This window comes from Bos grunniens, chromosome 8, assembly GCF_055505025.1.
Source record: "Bos grunniens cultivar Pamir isolate PY7600 chromosome 8, Bosgru_T2T1.0, whole genome shotgun sequence".
Lineage (NCBI taxonomy): Eukaryota > Metazoa > Chordata > Mammalia > Artiodactyla > Bovidae > Bos > Bos grunniens.
The window spans coordinates 54985315-55006282 of NC_141172.1; positions in this window are offsets into that span (position 1 = coordinate 54985315).

Below are 20968 nucleotides of genomic sequence, written 5' to 3' on the forward strand. Positions count from 1 at the left end.
ACAGAGGATGAGATGGTTGGATGGCATCACTGACTTGATGCACATGGGTTTGGGTGGACTCTGGGAGTTGGTGATGGACAAGGAGGCCTGGCGTGCTGCAGTTCATGGGGTCGCAAAGAGTTGGACACAACTGAGTGACTGAACTGGTGAACTGAACCACTATTTCTTAAAACCTGATTAAAAAGAGCTTCCAAATATAAAACTTGTGCTCTGAATTGTCCGTTTCCCCAGCAATCTGTGATGATGTTGACCAAATGGTGATCTAATGGTATTCACTTATGTTTTCCTACTGCATGTGGTTTGGAACCACTATGTTTCATTCTTAGAGGTAGAACAGTTCACATTCTTTATTGTATACTTAATATTTTGTAGTTTCTATTCCTCGGCATCACCATTCTACTAAACTAAGATGACTAGTTTGAGGCAATTTGAGAACCAAAATTTTCCAGCCATCTGAAATTATTCATGTACATATAAAGTAAAGAGATAAAGATGTCAGCCAAGACACTTTATTTGTCTTTTAATGATTCAATATCATTTTTCTATACCTTTAACAAATGTAGAGTTAGCCTTCTAGCTAGAAATAAAGGAGTCACAGAAAAGGAGAATTCAGGAGATATGCAGTATCAAGTTTTCTTGGTAAGTTCGTCAATCTCAAAAAAGTTGGCATGTGAGCAGAAACAGTTCCATTTCTTAGACAGCCAAATATGTTTGTGCAAAGAATTGTGTGCATAATAATGAATGTCTGTGGGAGGACTAGAATAGGAAAGATGTGTCTGTTTTCTCACATTTGTTTTAGGAAAAGGGAATCTTTCAGAAGATTTCCCCTATCACTAGTGTTAGATTTTGTGAGACTAAGGTCTCAGTAGGTCTAACTTTATAACCTTCTAATTTCAGACAAAGAGAGACTGGGAAGTTAGCAAAGATAATTCAGTTGCAGCCAGTTCAAACTGTGAGGAAAGAGAATAGAGAACATCATTGAGAAGCTGCATGCAAACACACATATGTCTTTTTTGCATCTGTTTCCAACTATACTCATGTCTATCTTAAAAAGTGAGGGTAACAAAACTCGATAAAGACATTGAAAGGAAGGAAAACTACAGGCTAATAACTTTCATGCTTATGAATACAAAAACCTCAACACATCAACAAAAGATTAAGAATGTAAATCCAGTAATACGCAAAATAATTTTATGCCATAACCAAGAGGAATTTATACTTAGTTTACCAGGCTGACTCAACATTTGAAAAATAAGTAATTTAATTCATCACAACAACAAGTTAAATAAGAAACATCGTTTACCTCATCACTAGATGATAAAGTTTCAAAAAACTTTGAATAGAGGGAAGTTTCCTCAACTTAATAAAGATAACATACAAAAAACCTGCATCTAACAACATACTTAATGGTGAAAAACCAGATGCTTTTCCCTGAAGATCTAAACTGATGCGAGGAAGTTCCTTCTTGACTCTCCCGTTCAGCACCCTATTAGAAGTCTTAGCTAATGCAATTAGATAAGAAAAGGAAATAAACACACAGATTGAAAAGGAACAAATAAAATGGTCTTTTTTCACAAATGACAGGATTATCTATGTAGAATTCCCAAAGAATCAACAAAAAAGCCTCCAGAACTACTAAGCATTTATAACAAGTTTGGATGATACATGGTTAGGATAGAAAAGTCAATTGCACATACACAACAATAAATGATTAGAGTTTGAAAATTTTTAATGCAATGCATTTACATTAAAAGCAAAAATAATTAAATAGATACAAAGCTAACAAAATATGCATAGGATCTATAATAATAAACCTACAGAACTCCAAAGAAAGAACTCAAAGAAGATTTAAATACATAGAGAGATATTCTGTGTTTATGAATAGGAAAACTAATACTGTTTAAATGTCAGTTCTTCCCAATTTGATCTATAGATTCAATACAATCCCACTCAAAATTTTAGTAGGTTATTTGATGGATATTAACAAAATGACACAAGTTTGTGGAAAGCCAAAGGACTCAGAATATCCAACACAAAGCCAGAAGTCAGAAGACTGATATTACCCAGTTTCAGGGCTTATTGTGCAGCTACAGTAATCAATACAGCATGGTATTAATGAAGGAACAGACAAATAGGCCAATGGAACAGAGTGGAGAGGCCAGAGAGATTTGTTCAGTAGTGGAAATGTTAGGAATGAAACCACAGTAGTGAATAAATGACATTATGTATTTGTCAAAACCTATAGAACTGTACAAGAGAATATCTTAATGTAAATTATGTACTTTAAGTACTGAAATAATGTATCAGTATTGTTCATTGGTATTTAACAAATGTACCATGCTAACACAATTTATTTATAATAGAGGACATTTAGACCTTGGACATATGGGGACTTTCTCTTCAATTTTTCTGTAGATCTAACACTGTTCTTTAAAAAGCAGTCTATTTTTAAAGATAATCTAAAAACATAAGCCAGATATATGGGGATTGTTCTTATATCTTCCTCTTTCTTCATATCCACTCTTCATTCATTCAGTGCAAGGATTCAGTGTTTTAAACTGCTTTCAGTTTTATTTGCTTTTTAATGTTATTGATATTTTCTGGCAGAGATCATCTCTACCTGGATTTTGCAGTAACTTTCCAGCTGTTCTTGTTGGTCTTCTATCATGCAGTCTTCAAAATATTGATAGAGAGCTTTCTTTGATACAAAATGTATCTTGTCATTATACTGCTTAAAACCCTTCTTCGAATTTCTATTTCCAAACTTATTTTTTCTTTCTCTAACTTTTTGTTTTACACTGAAACATAGTCAGCTAACAATGTTGTGATAGTTTTAGGTGGACAGCAAAAGGACTCAGCCATATATGTACTTGTATCCATTCTCCCTCATACCCTCCTTGAATCCAGATGGTCACATAACATTGAGCAGAGTTTCCTGTGTTATGCAGTAGGACCATGTTGATTATCCATTTAAAATATAGCAGTGTGTATGTGTCCATCCCAAACTCCCTAACTATTCCTTTCCCCTATTCTTCTCCCCCTGTATCCATGGCAACCATAAATTCAGTCTGTAAGTCTGTTTTTGTTTTGTAAATAAGTTCATTTGTATCATATATATTTTTTAAGATTTTACATATAAGGAATGTCATATGATATTTCTCCTCTGTCTGACTCACTTCACTCAGTATGACAATCTCTCCATCCATTCATATTTGATAAATCCATCCATGTTGCAGCAAATGGCATTATTTTATTCTTTTTAATGGGCAAATAGTATTCTACTGTATATATGTACCTCATCTTATGTATGCATTCCTCTGTCAATGGACATTTATGTTGCTTCCATGTCTTGGCTATTGTAAACAGTGCTGCAATGAATGTTGGGGTGCAGGTATCCTTTCAGACCATATTTTCCTCTGGATATATGCCCGGGAGTGGGATTACAGGGTCATATGGTAGCTCTATTCTTTATAAGAAAGAACTTAAGAGAACTTTAATCATTTAGCGATAAATGATTATATCTTTCAGTTCTTTTTTCTGATTGCTTTTTTGCTTTCTGGCTGGAGTTGGTCTGAACTTCCCAGGGGTCCAACAAAACCAGTCTCTGTATTGTCTTCAGTCTTATCTGCTAATCCCATTGCCTGAATACTTTTCTTGCCAATCTTTATTTGGCTGGTTTATGTTTTATCCTTTGAAATTTTGCTTAGATAGTACAGCATCCAGGAGTCTTTCTACTCCCTACAAACTGACCTAAATATGCCTCCTAAATTATCTTGAATTTTTCTTAGCATTATATGCAAACTTCATGCTTTCTTCTCAGTATCTTTGTTTATCATCACCTTTCTCATTCTCTACATTTTGCATTGTCTTCCCAGAATGTATAGTGTAACATGATCTCTATTACATACTTGTAAAAGCAATAAGAAAAAACACTTAAAATCAGTCCTGATAATGTATCATAGTTAAATTCATGTCACTAATGAAAAAAATGCATTATAACTTGGATGAGTTCAGTGGAAAAGAAGAGACATGGACTAAAAGAATTAAGCCAAGGATTATAATATTAAATTCTGTTCTTCCAGGACCCTTTTAGTCACTCAAGTAACTTTTTGGTAACAGTTTTATTAAAATACAATTCACTTACTATATAATTCACTAATTAAAAATGTATAATTCAGTGCTTTTTATTATATTCAGATTGTGCAACCATCAATACAATCAATTCTAGAATATTTTCACTACAGCAAAAAGAAACTCTGTATAGCCATCACCCTTCAGTCCTCTCATAACCAAGGCAACTATTAACCTACCTTCTGTCTCTGTAGATTTTCCTAAACTGGACATTTCATATACATGGAATCATATATTGCGTGGTCCTTTATGCCTGGCTTGAGGGGGTAATGTTTACAAGGTTCATTCATGTTGTTCAAATAACTTTTGCTAGTTTTAACTGTATGTCTTGAAATTTTCAACAAAAAAGCTAGCCAAAATACATCCAGATCTAACCCAATCCACTAATTAGAAGTTTTAAATATTATAATTGCAGTTTTTTTCTATTGGTCAATGTAGATCTTACAGAATATATTTTATATGAGAAAATTTAAGATTTATCACCAGTTATGAAGAACTTTATCCTTTAGACTAGGATAAAGTTTGAGCCATTGCAAAGGTACATTATATGCTGTGAATAGAACGCACATTTTTTCTTCATAAGAAAAAAAGTGAAAGTGAAAGTTAAGTCGCTCAGTTGTGTCTCACTCTTTGTGACCCCGTGGACTGTAGCCCACCAGGCTCCTCTGTCCATGGGATTCTCCAGGCAAGAATACTGGAGTAGGTTGCCATTTCCTTCTCTAGGGGATCTTCCCGACCTAGGGATTGAACCCAGGTCTCCCGCATCAGAGGCAGATGCTTTAACCTCTGAGCCACAGAGTTTACTAAAGTGCACATGGAATGGAATAATAATACCAAATATGTTGTATTCAGTCTACAGACCCATATGTGGTTATTGAAACTGGCTATTTAAAAGTATGTCTCAAGAATATTGTTTGACTAAATCTTCCACCCTTGTAGGAGTTCAGCCTGCTCCTGAAAGCATAAAGGCTGACTTTGTTTAATACAATTTGGTATTATCTTCTTTTAACAGTTGGTGATGAAAACATCAGGAATGCTTTTAAAATACTGAAGAAATATGCATGTATACTTCAGAGCACATGTGAACATTTGATTTACTGCTGTTAAAAAATATTCACAACTCCAGCTTGCTTCATTATGTGTGTAAGAACATACCTAATATTCTTTTCCTCCCTTTTCTGGAAATGGTAAATGAAGATTTGCATTCAGGGTAGAGCATCCTCTTAGGGAAGCAGTAGATGCCTAGACTGACATTCCCTAAGCCCCAAACCTTGTTAAAAGTGGTTTCAGTCCTGGGGACCTAATGCACTGATTGCTTCCCTAGAAGGAGTCTCATCGCTTGCTCCATTCGGTCCTATTACTGAAGGTCTAATTACATCTGTTATGCTGTTCAGTTTCACAGAAGGTTGGGGAAAGACGTTAGGGGTATTAGGGGATAGAGTTGGGGCATGTAACACACGCACACACACATACACACACATCTACACACACACTCACGTCATGGGTTTTGAGAAATAAACTGGTGACCAAGCAAGAGTAGTTGTGAGATTGTGTCTAAACTATCAAATGTCTTACTGTAACCAGACAAAATGGAGATGGTTCCAATTCTGCATGCTTGCCCAGGCAACAGGGAACCAATTACACTGTCAAAATCTGAAACACTGGGAGCTTAAAAGCCCCATAGGACTTCTTTGGAACCAAACACTTTCTTTTGCTATCTATAAAAGGACAAGCAAAGCATTATTTTTATCCCATTGCAAAGTGTCATTTATATTCTGAGCTCCCCAAACCTTTCCTAGCCCACTGTTCCCCTGTATACTGCAAACAGTATATGCTTATGCTATGCTTTTGTGTAGCCCAGATGAAGACTGTCATCATGGCCTAATAGAGCTCAAAATGGAAAGGCAGAGGGGGTGGAAGAGAGGCTCATTATTTTTTAAATGGCTTCACTTTTCCCATAGGAATCCTATAGGTCCCACTTAGCAGAAGCTCATTCCAGCACTGATTAAGTGGGAAATACACAGAATCTCAAAAGGTCAGACCTATAATCAGCTGTCCTCAGGGACGTCTATGGAAAACTTCTTCCTCCAACTTGAATTTATTGCCAGCTTAAAACATAGTGCAATAGATGATATGACATTAAAAAATATATATGCAAAATATCTTTATATATAGTCATATACATATATGACACATGTGCATGTATATGTATGTGTGTGCAGATGATATGACATTAAGAAAAGATAAACATGATATTAAGAAAAGATACCTACATATGTGCATACACATATGACATATGCATGCATGTATGTGTGTATGGGTATGTGATGGATGTCTGCCCACCTAAACTCACAGTAGCCTGATTTACCTGAACCATTTGATTTGTTAGGTAATCTTCCCTATAGTGTTTTACTTTATGTTATTGGTTTGTTTTTATATTGTTGGAAACTTTGAAATTATAACAAATTAAGTTTACTTAGAATTGGCTTTGTGTTTTTGAGAAACGGTTCACTAATTATAGACTCTAAAAGTATATAACTAAAAAAAAAGTATATGTAAAAGGAATAGGATAATAGAGGAGAAACAAATAGAATTCTTAATATGTTTCCAAACTGTGTGCAAGCCTGTGATAAACACTTCTTTGTGGGGAGAATATACTTGGGGGAACCGGATGGCTTAAGCTGGACAAAGCTTGGTTTCTTTTCTCTTCAAATGCATTTTTACTTATTTTAGTAAAGAATTATAGTCAATATTTTATTTAAAAAATGACTTTGGTCACAGGCTGAAGGTTTTTTGCTCATCACACCTTAAAATGCCATCTCTATTTACGTCCTCACATAAATTTGCAGTCTGTTCATCACCTTTATGCTGAGAGCAGCACCGAAATACAAAATGTTAAATCAGTCATGAACCTTCGTGCTTGCTTATCCGCATGGAAGAAAATGGATTGTTCCTCTCTCCTCTGCTTGTTCCAAGTAGTTATTTAGTTAACACTAGAATAAAATTGACCTTGGAGTTGTCTTGAGCTGTGAGACTGAAAAAGACTGTGACGATTTCTCACTTAAGCCTCATTCTGTGCCCCTACTTCCTGGGAGACAACACAGTCTTACACAAGTGATGGGAAAGCAGTGGTGAAAGTGCAGAGTGGCTACTCCCTGAGTCACTTTTCCTTTTCAGGGTTTAGGAAAGTGATTGTCATTCCTATCTCTTCCAACCTGCTGAAGAAGAGTAAGAAAGGAAGAGAGAAACTGAGGTTTAGAGCAGAAGTTTCCCTTGTCTTCTGCTTATTGGGAAGCTGGGAGAAAGTACCCTGTGAGTGGACACAATGAGGAAATGAATATGTTTGTCTCTCTAGTTTTGAATATGTCACAATGAGTTAAAGTATGACTCTTCTGTTTTGTGAGTATAGTAGCTAGGAAGTGGGAAGACTAGTGACAAGAAGGAGCTTCTCCTGGGGAACAGAGATAAACCTCCACGGATTCTATCAGTGGAAATATGAGAATGGATTGGCCAGGAGCCCAGGGCAGGATTCACATAACTGGGCTCGAGTCTTCACCATGTGACCTTGGAAATCTAGTTAATTTCTCTGAGCCTCATTTTTCTCATCTACAACACGGAGATAATAATGGTAGCTGTTTTCAGAAGTTTTGAGGGGATATTAAATGAAATAAAAATTGATGTGTGACTAGCATTTAGTAAGTGTTCATTCAAAGTCAGCTGCTGATCCTGTTAATGTTGGGAGGCAAAGACATTATAAAAATGGCAACACTTCTTGTCCTAATCAACAGTAATGTGATGAGAAAGTATGACTGTATATTTACTAAGAGACACAGGTGTTTTGCCTATTTGACTTGAAGGGGTCAAGTATTTTAATGTATTCAGGAATGTTCAGTTCAGTTCAGTCGCTCAGTCATGTCTGACTGTTTGTGACCCCGTGAATTGCAGCATGCCAGGCCTCCCTGTCCATCACCAACTCCGAGTTCACTCAAACTCACGTCCATTGAGTCGGTGATGCCATCCAGCCATCTCGTCCTCTGTCGTCCCGTTTTCCTCCTGCCCCCAATCCCTCCCAGCATCAGAATCTTTTCCAATGAGTCAACCCTTCACATGAGATGGCCAAAGTACTGGAGTTTCAGCTTCAGCATCATTCCTTCCAAAGAACACCCAGGACCAATCTTCTTTAGAATGGACTGGTTGGATCTCCTTGCAGTCCAAGGGACTCTCAAGAGTCTTCTCCAACACCACAATTCAAAAGCATCAATTCTTCGGTGCTCAGCCTTCTTCACAGTCTGACTCTCACATCCATACATGACCACTGGAAATACCATAGCCTTGATTAGACGGACATTTGTTGGCCTAATAATGTCTCTGCTTTTGAATATGCTATCTAGTTTGGTCATAACTTTCCTTCCAAGGAGTAAGCGTCTTTTAATTTCATGGCTGCTATCACCATCTGCAGTGATTTTGAGGCCCCCCAAAATAAAATCTGACACTGTTTCCACTGTTTCCCCATCTATTTCCCATGAAGTGATGGGACCAGATGCCATGATCTTCATTTTCTGAATGTTGAGTTTTAAGCCAACTTTTTCACTCTCCTCTTTCACTTTTATCAAGAGGCTCTTTAGTTCCTCTTCACTTTCTGTCATAAGGGTGGTGTCATCTGCATATTTGAGGTTATTGATATTTCTGCCAGCAATCTTGATTCCAGCTTGTGCTTCTTCCAACCCGGCGTTTCACATGATGTACTCTGCATATAAGTTAAGTAAGCAGGGTGACAATATACAGCCTTGACATACTCCTTTTCCTATTTGGAACCAGAATGTACCTATAGAAAAATAATAAACTGATGAAGGACAGAAATAAGTTGGTTTAGCCTTCAGCATAGTTTACATGGAGTGTGTATTGGACTTGCTTTCCTAACCAAGTGAAGTCCACCTTCTATTGGAAAGCTCATCTTGAACCAGAAAGAATGCTTTTGAATAGTTGCAGATATCCAGGCAGCATAGTGTTTTGCTTAAGCATTTAGAGAATTCTCAGGAGTTCCACAGTTCTGAAATGAGCCTAAAAATTTTGGATCCTGGCTGCAGTTGGTATCTGTTAACCCAGCGATGCTATAGTATTTCCTTGAAAATTTCTCAATAAATATTTCTGTCACAAAAAAAGGAGTCAATATTCAGCTAGACTCTGGGTTGACAATCTTTTGTATCTAACTGATATGTATATTGCTCACTAAAAAAAATGCTATAAAGAATATTGACAGGTCATATAAAATACTTTGTTTTCTGTTGCTGTCTATGAACATCAGTGTGGGGAGACTGGAAATCCTAAATCAGTGTTAAGTTTTACCACACACATGCATAAATAATTTTCTCTCATCCCTGTGAATTAGCAGAATTATTTGAAGAGTCAACATTTGTGAATAATCAACGAATTGGTAAGCTGAATTTTTGTATGTTCTGAAAATAACTTTTAGTTGTGAAATGTACAGAGCACAATGAGTTTTTGTTATTTTATTAATATAGAATAATGCTTAAGTGCTATTCTCCTTCATTTTAACATAACACATATATTGAAACATGCCTTAATTTTCTTGTTTATTGAAGGGCTGCTCTGTAACTACCACTACTCTAAGTACTAGAATTCAATGGAGAACATGCCTTCTAAGATTTTGCATGCTGGTGGAGGGAATACAATAAGCCAATAAAGGAATAAACAAACAACGTAGGTTCACATTGTGAAGAAAATGACACGGAATATCTTAAGTGTATGGAAATGCTACTTTAGGGAACCCTTCTTCAAAGTGCCTTTGAGCTGAGGAATGGAAAGGTACTGGTCATGCAGAGGAAACCCTCAGCTGGAGAAAGCTCAACATGTTTGGAGGATGAAATGGCATAGAGCACAGCTGGAGCATAGGGAGGAGAGGGCAGGTAGTACCTGAGGCTTGGGCGCTGAAAGGAAATTGGGCCAGATCAGGGCAAGACTTAAGATTTGGAAGCCACTGATTAGAGAGAGTATGTGTGAGTGTGTGAGAGAGGGAGAGAGAGAGAGTGTTTCAGTTGAACAACCAAATGATTGGTTTTCATTTTCTTCCCACCCTTATTTTGCATGCACACAGAGCTGTACACAGCTGCAACTGCAGATCTTAACATCTGAGAGAGCTGCACATTTAGGTGAAGTTCCTCTCTGAAAGAAACCATGCTACTTGAGAGAAAGAAATGTTTTCACACACATAAACATACACACACAATTATACACACATATGCCACATCTCTCTATATTTTTTCTTTAAGCAGGGCTATGACCTTGTCTAATTTACATTAGAAATTCACCATTTGACTATGGGATGAACAATGGATTGTGGGAGGGCAAGACTGAAGTCAGGGAAACCAATTAGGAGGTCATTACAGAATCCTGGGAAAGAGATGGTGACAGCTTGAAATAGGATGAGGGCTTAGGAGATATGCCATGTTAACACACACACACACAGGATGTGTTTTGGAGACAGAGTCAATAAGACTTGTGATGGATTGAATCTAGGGGCTGAGTCACAGGAAAATTAATATGAGTCATGGTACAAAATGGGCAGGAAGCTGGTGGGTGTTTTAATACGACAGACCTTTGTTATAGCAAAGCACTTTGGCCTTCCATAAATCACCATAGCTTGCAACATCAGGAACTCAAAAGGACCAAAAAACTCCATTAGCACTGAAGCATAGCATCTGTGTAATAGATATATTTAACAAAATGGCATTTGTGCTATTCGTTTTACTTATTATGCATATTTCTGAGAGCAGGACAGAGGAGTACACAATAGTACATAAGGTGTGATCACATTGTTCCTGAGAATGCAGGAGAAGGCTGTTTTACTGAGGTGGGAGGTAAGGGACTCAGTGTGCTGTCAATCCCTCAAATCTCCTGTGGTATGTTTAGGCATGGCTGTGGCACAATTCCTAGTAGGGTGCACTCACAGCTGTGGGTGAGGACAGAGTGCTGCTGATGTGTCCTCTGTGGTAGTGTTCTTTCAGATGATGGTTGTGACCCTCTAGTGGGTAATTAATAAAATGATGGAGAGTTATCAGCATTGGAGGAAAAAGTGTAATAGAAGACATTAGCGTGTGCCTTCTATGATATTGTTCTATGAGTTCCTTGTTTTTGTTTCATTTGCATATATGGATGCATGGATGCATCACAGTGCAAAATGGATTTATACAGTGGGTCTAGGTTAAAAAGAAAAGTTGGAAAACTACTGTTCTCAGGTACATTTGGGGAAGTGTATTGGCAATTCATCCTTGATTCCTTGCTTGAATTTAACTATCTAAAGACTTGGAATAGGTTTATTTCCTTACCTCATCAAGTTTAATCTTTATGGAAGACAGGGATGAACTGAACACACATTGGAGATGAATAAGTTGGTGGATCTTGGAAAAGAGGTGGGGAACATAAAAGCTACCAAAACACTGGGGAAATAAATGGTAAAAAATATCCCCCAAAACCAGATGAAAACAACAGAGCCCCAGCCCAACAGTTACAGGCTTGTTATACGGGAAAAGGTTAGCAAAAAGAAGGGTTGAGAGTCTCACGGGCAATCTTGGCCCATCCGAGTTCTGTGTGTGTCTCCCTTGGGTACTCAGTGCTGCAAAAGGGAGACCCATAACTGACATTTAAGGAATTTTTATATCGGCACCGTCTTGATAATGGAAAATCCAAGAGCTCAGAGATGTCACTGCATATATGTAGTTCTGCATCCCCAGTTCCTAGGCCAGTCATCATTTATTGGATTTGCACTGCACACAATGCCTGGGCCTTATTTCTTCGTGTCACTCACAGACAGACCCTGTGAGATTGCCAGAAAGATCAGAACAAAGCCAGATTGTAAGCGAAGAATGAAAAGATGGGAGCCTTCCTAAATTACAGACCAAGGAAGAGTCCAGGATCTCTCCTGGCAGTGACAAGGAAGAGGGTTCAAAAGTTTTAGTGACTAAAAAAGGTTTCTGATTTTCCAAACATCCTCTCTTTAGGGCCCCTCATTCAGACAAAAGTAGCTGCACAAGATGGGACTTCAGTTGCCTGTTCCCATCCTTTCTCCTTGCACTTGTTGTCTCTTAGTGTGTGCAAGACATGAATAGTTGTACAGTAGGCCAACACCTGAGATGCTGCAAGTGTGATATGTGATACTTGTGATATACAATACTAATACACTTATGAAATGTAATCATATAAATATGTAATATATTATGAAACATTTCTTTATCTTCTTCCAGCGTGCCTGAACTACTATTCCATAACTGCCTTTGTTGTATAATTCTAACATTGGAATTGAAACTATTGTTGACTTTTTAAAAACTATTCTTAATGAAAGATATGGTTTTAAGTATCCATATCTTGCCTCATGTTTCCAGTTAAACCTCGGGCCTCTTTTAAAAGTTGGATTCAAAGAGAATGGTGTGGTATGGCAACTGGAATGAATATTTGGGAAGGGAAGTGTTGAGAATTTTAATTAGTGAATATTAAACATAAAAATTCAAATCATAGACAACAGTTTTGGGTGCTACAATTTGAAAGGGACATCCGTAAACTGGAATATGTCCATAAAAGGGAAATAGGACTATACATTAGAGATCTAATTAATAAATTTTATGAAAAACAACTAAAAAAGAAATAATTCAGGAGGAAAATGTGAGCCACTGTTACATTGTTGGCACTGACTTCAGACTGAAGACATAGCAGGAGCCTCTGAGGTAGTTTAGTATAAGAACAAAAAGTTTAGTATAAGAAGTGAAGCTTTTTGGGAATTGTGAAGTTGGCTGCCATGTATCATAAGAATATTTGCATAGATATAGGATGGATTAAACATCTTTATTTCTCCATTTTCTTAATTGTTGAAGAGGAAGGGACAGAGTTTGACCCAGATGATGCTTTTCAACAGGGATGGTGCAGATTTCTAGAGATCTAAATCTTACATAATTTCAGGACCCTCTTTAAGAAAAGCAAGTTAGGTATGTAAGTTGATGTAATTTGTTGACTTAAATAGATTTCCAATTATTTTTTTAGTGAAGATGGGTTTATTTGGAATCAGCCGAGAATTGCAACATGGGGTCTGTAATTGTAGTGAGCCATGTCCATGTGCTTGTGCAGGAAGGTAAGGAGAACACTTTGGGGGAAATGGAAGTTGAGAGGGCAATAGTAAACAGAGTCCATGGCTTTTTGTTGACTGAGTCCTTGTCAGGAAAGAGTCTTTTTTCTTCCTGTCGGGCTCTGCTATCTTCACAGAGCATGAGAGCTCCCCCATCTGGTCTCCTGACTCTGTTTAATTGAGATTTCTGTTTATTATTTTTTCCTAAAAAGAAGCCACACAAGTGACAATTCTTTAAAAAATGACAAATCCTAAAAACGTCCTAAAGTCCAAGAAAAAAGCCCAAAATGTTCTTATTAGTTAGCTGCCTGACATACATACCTCTGTGATACTCTTTAGTCTGTATTTAGGAATACAGACTCTGAGCAACTCTTCATATTACACCATACTGTAGTATACACATCTATATTTATATAGAGAAGAGAATATAAGGATACAGAGAGTAGAAAGATGCTTTGGTCTTCCCCCATTGTAGTCGATTAGTGGTTTTGTGCTGTGCTTAGTCACTCAGTCATGTCCAACTCTTTGGGACGTCATGGACTATAGCCCGCCAGGCTCCTCTGACCATGAAATTTTCCAGGCAAGAATACTGTAAAGCAATTATCCTTCAATTAAAAAAAAAAAAAAATACTGGAGCATGTTGCCAGTTCCTACTCCAGGGGATCTTCCACCTAAGGGATCGAACCTGCATCTCTTTGGTGTTTTTAATTATTGGTAATTTGGAGCTTTTACCACAAGCCAGTTTTTGATGCTCTGCATTTCAGGCCTTTCCCCAGTACTCTCACTCACTTCCAGTGTAAATGAGAAGCCTAATCTAGATAAGACTGACTTGGATTTGTCGATTTCCTTTGTGGAGCCCTGGTGCTTCTGTAGAAATGCCTTAGGTGGATCTTGACTGACCCCTCCCCAACCATACATGGCTGAGATGGTGGAAGCCCTCTGCCCAGATTTAACAGGAGAGATTCTGCTCTCCCCAGGTTTATAAAGAGGATTTTTCTCATTTATGGGAGATTCCAAGGGTAAATATCAAGGGAAAACTGCCCCGAATGAAGGCATTAGGGTGACTCAGAAATAATCATAAAACCAAGTAAATGTTTGTCTGCTTTTTATTATCACTTTGCGTCAGCAAGTCTGAACAATGTCAGTGAAAAATATACTTCATACTTCACCACCGAAAGCTTTTGTTGGTCAGGGTTCAAAATAATTGTTGCAGTTACTCTTAGGTTTTAATAATAAATATGCTAGCTTTAGATTGGCATGGTTTTATTATGTATACTTCAGTAAACCTTGTATTCTGCGTGGAAGCTAATTTGGAAAACTCTGATTCTCAGAACACACAGACTTAAAGAAATTGGTTTTTAGAGTAAGTTCCTGATGGTTCTTGGAGAGGGCAACAGCGACCCACTCCAGTATTGTGCCTGGAAAATCCCATGGACGGCAGAGCCTGGTAGGGTGCAGTCCATGGGGTCGCTAAGAGTCGGATACAACTGAGTAACTTCACTTTCACTTTTCACTTTCATGTATTGGAGAAGGAAATGGCAAACCCACTCCAGTGTTCTTTCCTTGAGAATCCCAGGGATGGGGGAGCCTGGTGGGCTTCCATCTATGGAGTTGCACAGAGTTGGACACAACTGAAGTGACTTAGCAGCAGCAGCAGCAGCAGCCTGATGGTTCTGAACCATTCAGACTTGCTTTGGTTACAGTCTGTATCTTCAATCACTGTGGGGTTACATATTCCTGCAATTAAACAGTAGATTTGAAATAAACAATGTTAGTAGAGTGACTGGAAAGATGAATAAACAGTACTTGAGGCACAACAGTTTTGTCATTCTTTGTGACCACTTGGGGATTTGTGTTTAAAATATAAAACTGTGAAACAGATTGCAAACTGTGAGGTTGTCTAAGTCCTTTCAGGCTGCTGTAACAAAGTACAGCAGACTGGGTAGCTTATAAACAACCAGCATTTCACAGTTGTGAAGGCTGAAAGTCCAGAGTCATGTTACCAGCAGTTATGGTATTTAGTGAGGACTTCTGGGTTCCTTAATAGTGCCTTCCTGCCTTACATGGTGGAAGGGGCTGAGCATCTTTTAGGGGTGGAGTTTCTTTTATAAAGGCACTGACCTGGTAGCTGTCAGTAAAGAATCTGCCTGCAACGTAGGAGACCCAGGTTCAGTTCCTGAGTTGAGAAGATCCCCTGGAGAAGGAAATGGCAACCCACTCCAGTATTCTTGCCTGGAAAATCCCATGGACAGAGAAGCCTGGAAAGCTACAGTCCATGGGGTCGCAGGAGTCAGACACAACTTAGCGACTAAACTGCCGCCACCACCACATTCATGAGGCCCCCACCTTAACCACTTTCCAAAGCCCACATCTCCAAATACCATCACCATGAGGATTAGGATTTCAGCTTAATGAATTCTGTGGGAACAGGGACTAGACAACTAGGGACAGTCTCTATATATGAGACTTTCAGGGCTAAAAGCAGGAAAATTCCAGGAAAACTTGGATAGGTGCTCACACTGGCAAGACTTGGCAGCCAGCTTTCCCAAAATAGAGCAACTGTTCAAGCTGTAGTCCTTTTATAACTTAGCCTAGAATCTGTATCTCATCAATCCTGCCATATTATATTGGATGTAAATTAAGTCCAACCCACACCTAACAGGAAATTGTATAAGGCTGTGAATACCAGGAAGCTGTGCGTTGACTTGAAAACCGCCTACTGTACCATCCTTGCCTGTCTTATCTTTTCACCTTTACAGCAGTTCTTGAGAGAATACATTTTTATTTTGCGTAGAGCATAAGTCAACATTTCTTGCTGCTATCGTAGGTATATTCACCAACACAAAAAGGAATAAATGAATCTGAAACATATAAAGTATGCTTTGTGTGGCAAGGGTATGACATGATGATAAAACATGAGATATAATGCCTGTTAATTACTGTGAAACTACTTACATCACTAATAATGAATATGACCCATGGCATACCTTCCTCAGAGCACCTCAAGAAAAATGCACAACTCAAATTTCCCCATAGATTCAGCAGTGCCTGGTGATTATCTCCTTAATGTACAGTGAGCACTAAGTATCCTCAGCTATATTTAAAAAGTACATAGCCATCTGTACTTAAAATAATAGATTAGTTCATAAAAGATACTTTCATTGATGCATTTCCCTCATTTTTCCCTTTTTCAATTTCTATCCTTTATTCTAGAAAAAGAGATCATTAGCTGAATGATTACTTAATAAGCATCTGCATTCTAATTATGATTTTCCCTTAATGTGGGTAATCTTTCCATTCATTTCTACTCTTTTAGTAACATCTGCTTGAAAACATAATCTTTATTTCAAGATATCATCTGTCCCCACAGTTCCTTTTCCTCTTTGAAGCTCCAGTGTTGGACTCTGATATCACCATTAGTTGCTATAGAGATTATTATGATGCCACAAACAGAATTATGAATTCATGCTGGGAAGCAGTAGTGGGAAGTCTACTGTTTTAAAAAAACAGAAACAACTTTATAGCTCATTTAAAAATGAGTGAACTAAATTCAAGGAAGAAAACACTAACCTATTTCTCCAAGTGCACGGTGTTTTCAGAATTGTCCACCTGACGTAGAAGAATCAATCTGACTTTTCTGATGAATCACTTAGTTTGCAAACTTTGAGGGACCTTTCATTCAGTTTATGTAAGCTTTGCTTAAGTCTGTATGCGGTGGGTGATGGAATTGTAAATGCACTGATTGCTGGCATTTCAGTCTCCTTAGGCTCAGTGGTAAAGAATCTGCCTGCCAGTGTAGGAGCAGCAGGAGACAGGGGTTCAATCCCTGGATGGGGAAGTTCCCTTGGAGGAGGAAATTGCAGTCCATTCCAGTATTCTCACTGGGATAATCCCATGGACAGAGGAGCCTGGCGGACTACAAGTCTATGGGTTCACAAAGAGTTGGATATGACTGAGTGAATGAGCATGCACACACGCACAGTGATAAATACCAGTCTCCATACTCATACCAATCACAGGGCAATTGCCAAAGATCATTAAAAGGGCAAAACAAAGGGATGGAGAGTACTGTATTTCATGTGTTTCATAAGTATACACAGCCTCTATCTAAAATAAATATTATAGCACTGAGCAACTCATAATAATATGAATCCTACTGCATAAAATATGATTGAAGAGTCACCTTCTAGGACAGCAATATTATTTATTGCACAGAGAAAATGCCATATGGAAAGGGAGCCCCGGAGCCTAGATTCTAGGTTTAGCTACTCTTCTGCTTCAGTTTATAATCTTGGGCAATTCGTGGAACCTCCCAGGGCTTCTGTTTCATGGGAACAGTGATGGTGATAGGAAAACCTCTACTACAATTGCTGGCCGGGGATCCTCTAAGAAGTAATGAGATAGTGTCTATAGAGCATATTGAAGCCCTTAGACAAAATGAGACAGATAACTAAGAAATACTTTAAGGTATTTTAAAATTGGACTCCAGGATTTTTAGGATTTTAGGATTAGACTCCAATTGGGATTTTTAGGATTAGACTCCAGTTTGGATTTTTTTTAAGGTAGGCTGCTCAAGGCTGATTTATTTCTCAGTCCAAAGGTAACAAAGTCATCAAGCTGAGTTGCACTACAGATTTTAAAATAATACAGTTATCTTTATCAATTATGAGATTGATTCTGGCAAACAAAACTAATTTCTATTTATAATGAGGAAATATGAAGGAAATTATGTTAGGCAGAAATGGACAGAATGTAATTTATTTCCCAGACACATTATTTTTCAGTTCACTTTTGGTTTAAAGATGTCTATGTTAAGTGTTCACACTTCAAAAATTCAGTCAGCAATTTTTTAGCCTCATTTTATTGTTTTGTCATGAACTGCCTTTGAGTTTACACAGAATTCAATATTTGTGAAATATTTCTAAAATATTTAACACACACCAACTTATTTTAATAGTAGTAATAAAGAATACCCATCTCATTGTGGTTGGTTATTTAACAACTCGAGTCTTCTAAAACAGTATATTTAAACACTTATTGCATTTTAGATCAAATTATCAGCCATTTAAAAACTGATTTAGATATCTAACTAATGGACATAAATATGCTAATGATATATGAATAAAAGCAGCTTGCAAATCAATATATGTAGTATAATCCTCTATTTTTGAATATCACTAGGAAAAGTTTTTAAGTCTATACCTGGAGATATTTACATTGGTTATCTGCATAATGAGATGTCTAGAATTTCTAGTATAAAATAGTTTTTCTGTATGTTCAGAAATTCCACACAATAGTAAAATAAGCTAATTTTATTTTAAAATATAAGGTACTTTATACAGAAAAGTGGATTAAAGATTCATTGAACATGCCCCGGCCCATCAGAACAAAACCCAGTTTCATCCTAAGTCAGTCTCTCCCATCAGGAAGCTTCAATAAGCTTCTTATCTACATCCATCAGAGGGCCAACAGAATGAAAAGAACAATCACAGAAAACTAACCAAAATGATCACATAGACCACAGCCTTGTCTAACTCAATGAAACTATGAGCCATGCCATTTAGGGATACCCAAGACAGATGGGTCATGGTGGAGGGTTCTGACAAAATGTGGCCCACCAGTGAAGGGAATGGCAATCCACTTCAGTATTCTTGCCTTGAGAATCCTATGAACAGTATGAAAAGGCAAAAAGATAGGACACTGAAAGATGAACTTCCCAGGTCGGTAGGTGCCCAATATGCTACTGGAGTTCAGTGGAGAAATAAGTCCAGAAAGAATGAAGAGACAGAGCCAAAGCAAAAACAACACCCACTTGTGGATATGACTGGTGATGGAAGTAAAGTCCAATGCTGTAAAGAATAATATTGCATAGGAACCTGGAATGTTAGATCCATGAATCAAGGCAAATTGGAAGTGGTCAAACAGGAGATGGAAAGAATGAACATCAACATCTTAGGAATCAATGAACTAAAATGGACTGGAATGGGTGAATTAAACTCGGATGGCCATTATATCTACTAATGTGGGCAAGAATCCCTTAGAAGAAGTGGAGTAGCCATTATAGTCAACAAAAGAGTCCAAAATGGAGTACTTGGATGCAGTCTCAAAAATGACAGAATGATCTCTGTTCATTTCCAAGTAAAACCATTCAGTATTACAGTAATCCAAGTCTGTGCCCCTACCAGTAATGCTGAAGAAGTTGAAGTCGAACGGTTCTATGAAGACCTACAAGACCTAGAATTAACACCAAAAAAAGATGCCCTTTTCATTATAGGAGACTGGAATGCAAAAGTAGGAAGTCAAGAGGTAAACACAAGAGAGAACTCTACACATGGACGTCACCAGATAGTCAATACTGGAATCAGATTGATTATATTCTTTGCAGCTAAAGATGGAGAACTTCTATACAGTCAGCAAAAACAAGACAGGGAGCTGACTGTGGTTCAGATCATGAACTCCTTATTGCCAAATTCAGACTTAAATTAAAGAAAGTAGGGAAAACCACTAGACCTTCAGTATGACCTAAATCAAATTCCTTACTTATACAGTAGAAGTGACAAATAGATTCAAGGGATTAGAGCTGATAGGGTGCTTGAAGAACTATGGATGGCGGTTCATGACATTGTGTAGGAGGCAGTGATCAAGAACATCCCCAAGAAAAATGCAAAAAGGCAAAATGGTAGTCTGTTGAGGCCTTACAAATAGCAGAGAAAAGAAGAGAAGCTAAAGCAAAGGAGAAACGGAAAGACATATCATTTGAATGCAGAGTTCCAAAGATTAGCAAGGAGAGAAAAGAAATCCTTCCTCAGCCATCAGTGCAAAGAATTACAGGAAAACAATATAATGGGAAAGACTAAAGATCTCTTCAAGAAAATTAGAGATACCAAGGGAACATTTCATGCAAAGATGGGCACAATTAAGGACAGAAACTGTATGGACCTAACAGAGGCAGACAATATTAAGAAGAGGTAGCAAGAATACACAGAAGAACTCTACAAAAAAGATTTTCATGACCTGGATAACCATGATGGTGTAGTCACTCACCTAGAGCTAGACATCCTGGAATATAAAGTCAAGTGGGCCTTAGGAAGCATCACTATGAACAAAACTAGTGGAGGTGATAGGATTCTAGTTGAGCTATTTCAAATCCTAAAGGATGATGCTGTGAAAGTGTTGCATTCAGTATGCCAGCAAATTTGGAAAACTCATCAGTGACCACAGAACTTGAAAAGATCAATTTTCATTCCAGTCCCAAAGAAAGGCAATGCCAGAGTTTTCAAACTACTGAACAATTGCACTCATCTCACACTCTAGCAAAGTAATGCTCAAAATTCTCCAAGCGAGGCTTCAACAGTACATGAACCATGAACTTCTAGAGTTCAAGCTGGATATAACAAAAGCAGAGGAACCAGAGATCAAATTGCCAATATCAGTTGGATCATCAAAAAAGCAAGGGAGCTCCAGAAAAAACATCTATTTCTGTTTTGTTGACTATGCCAAAGCCTTTGACTGTGTGGATTGCAACAAACTGTGGAAAATTCTGAAAGAGGTGGGAATACCAGACCACTTGACCTGCCTTCTGAGAAATCTGTATGCAGGTCAAGAAGCAACAGTTAGAACTGGACATGGAACAACAGATTGGTTCCAGTTTGGTAAAGGATTACATCAAGGCTGTATATTGTCACCTTGCTTATTTAACTTATA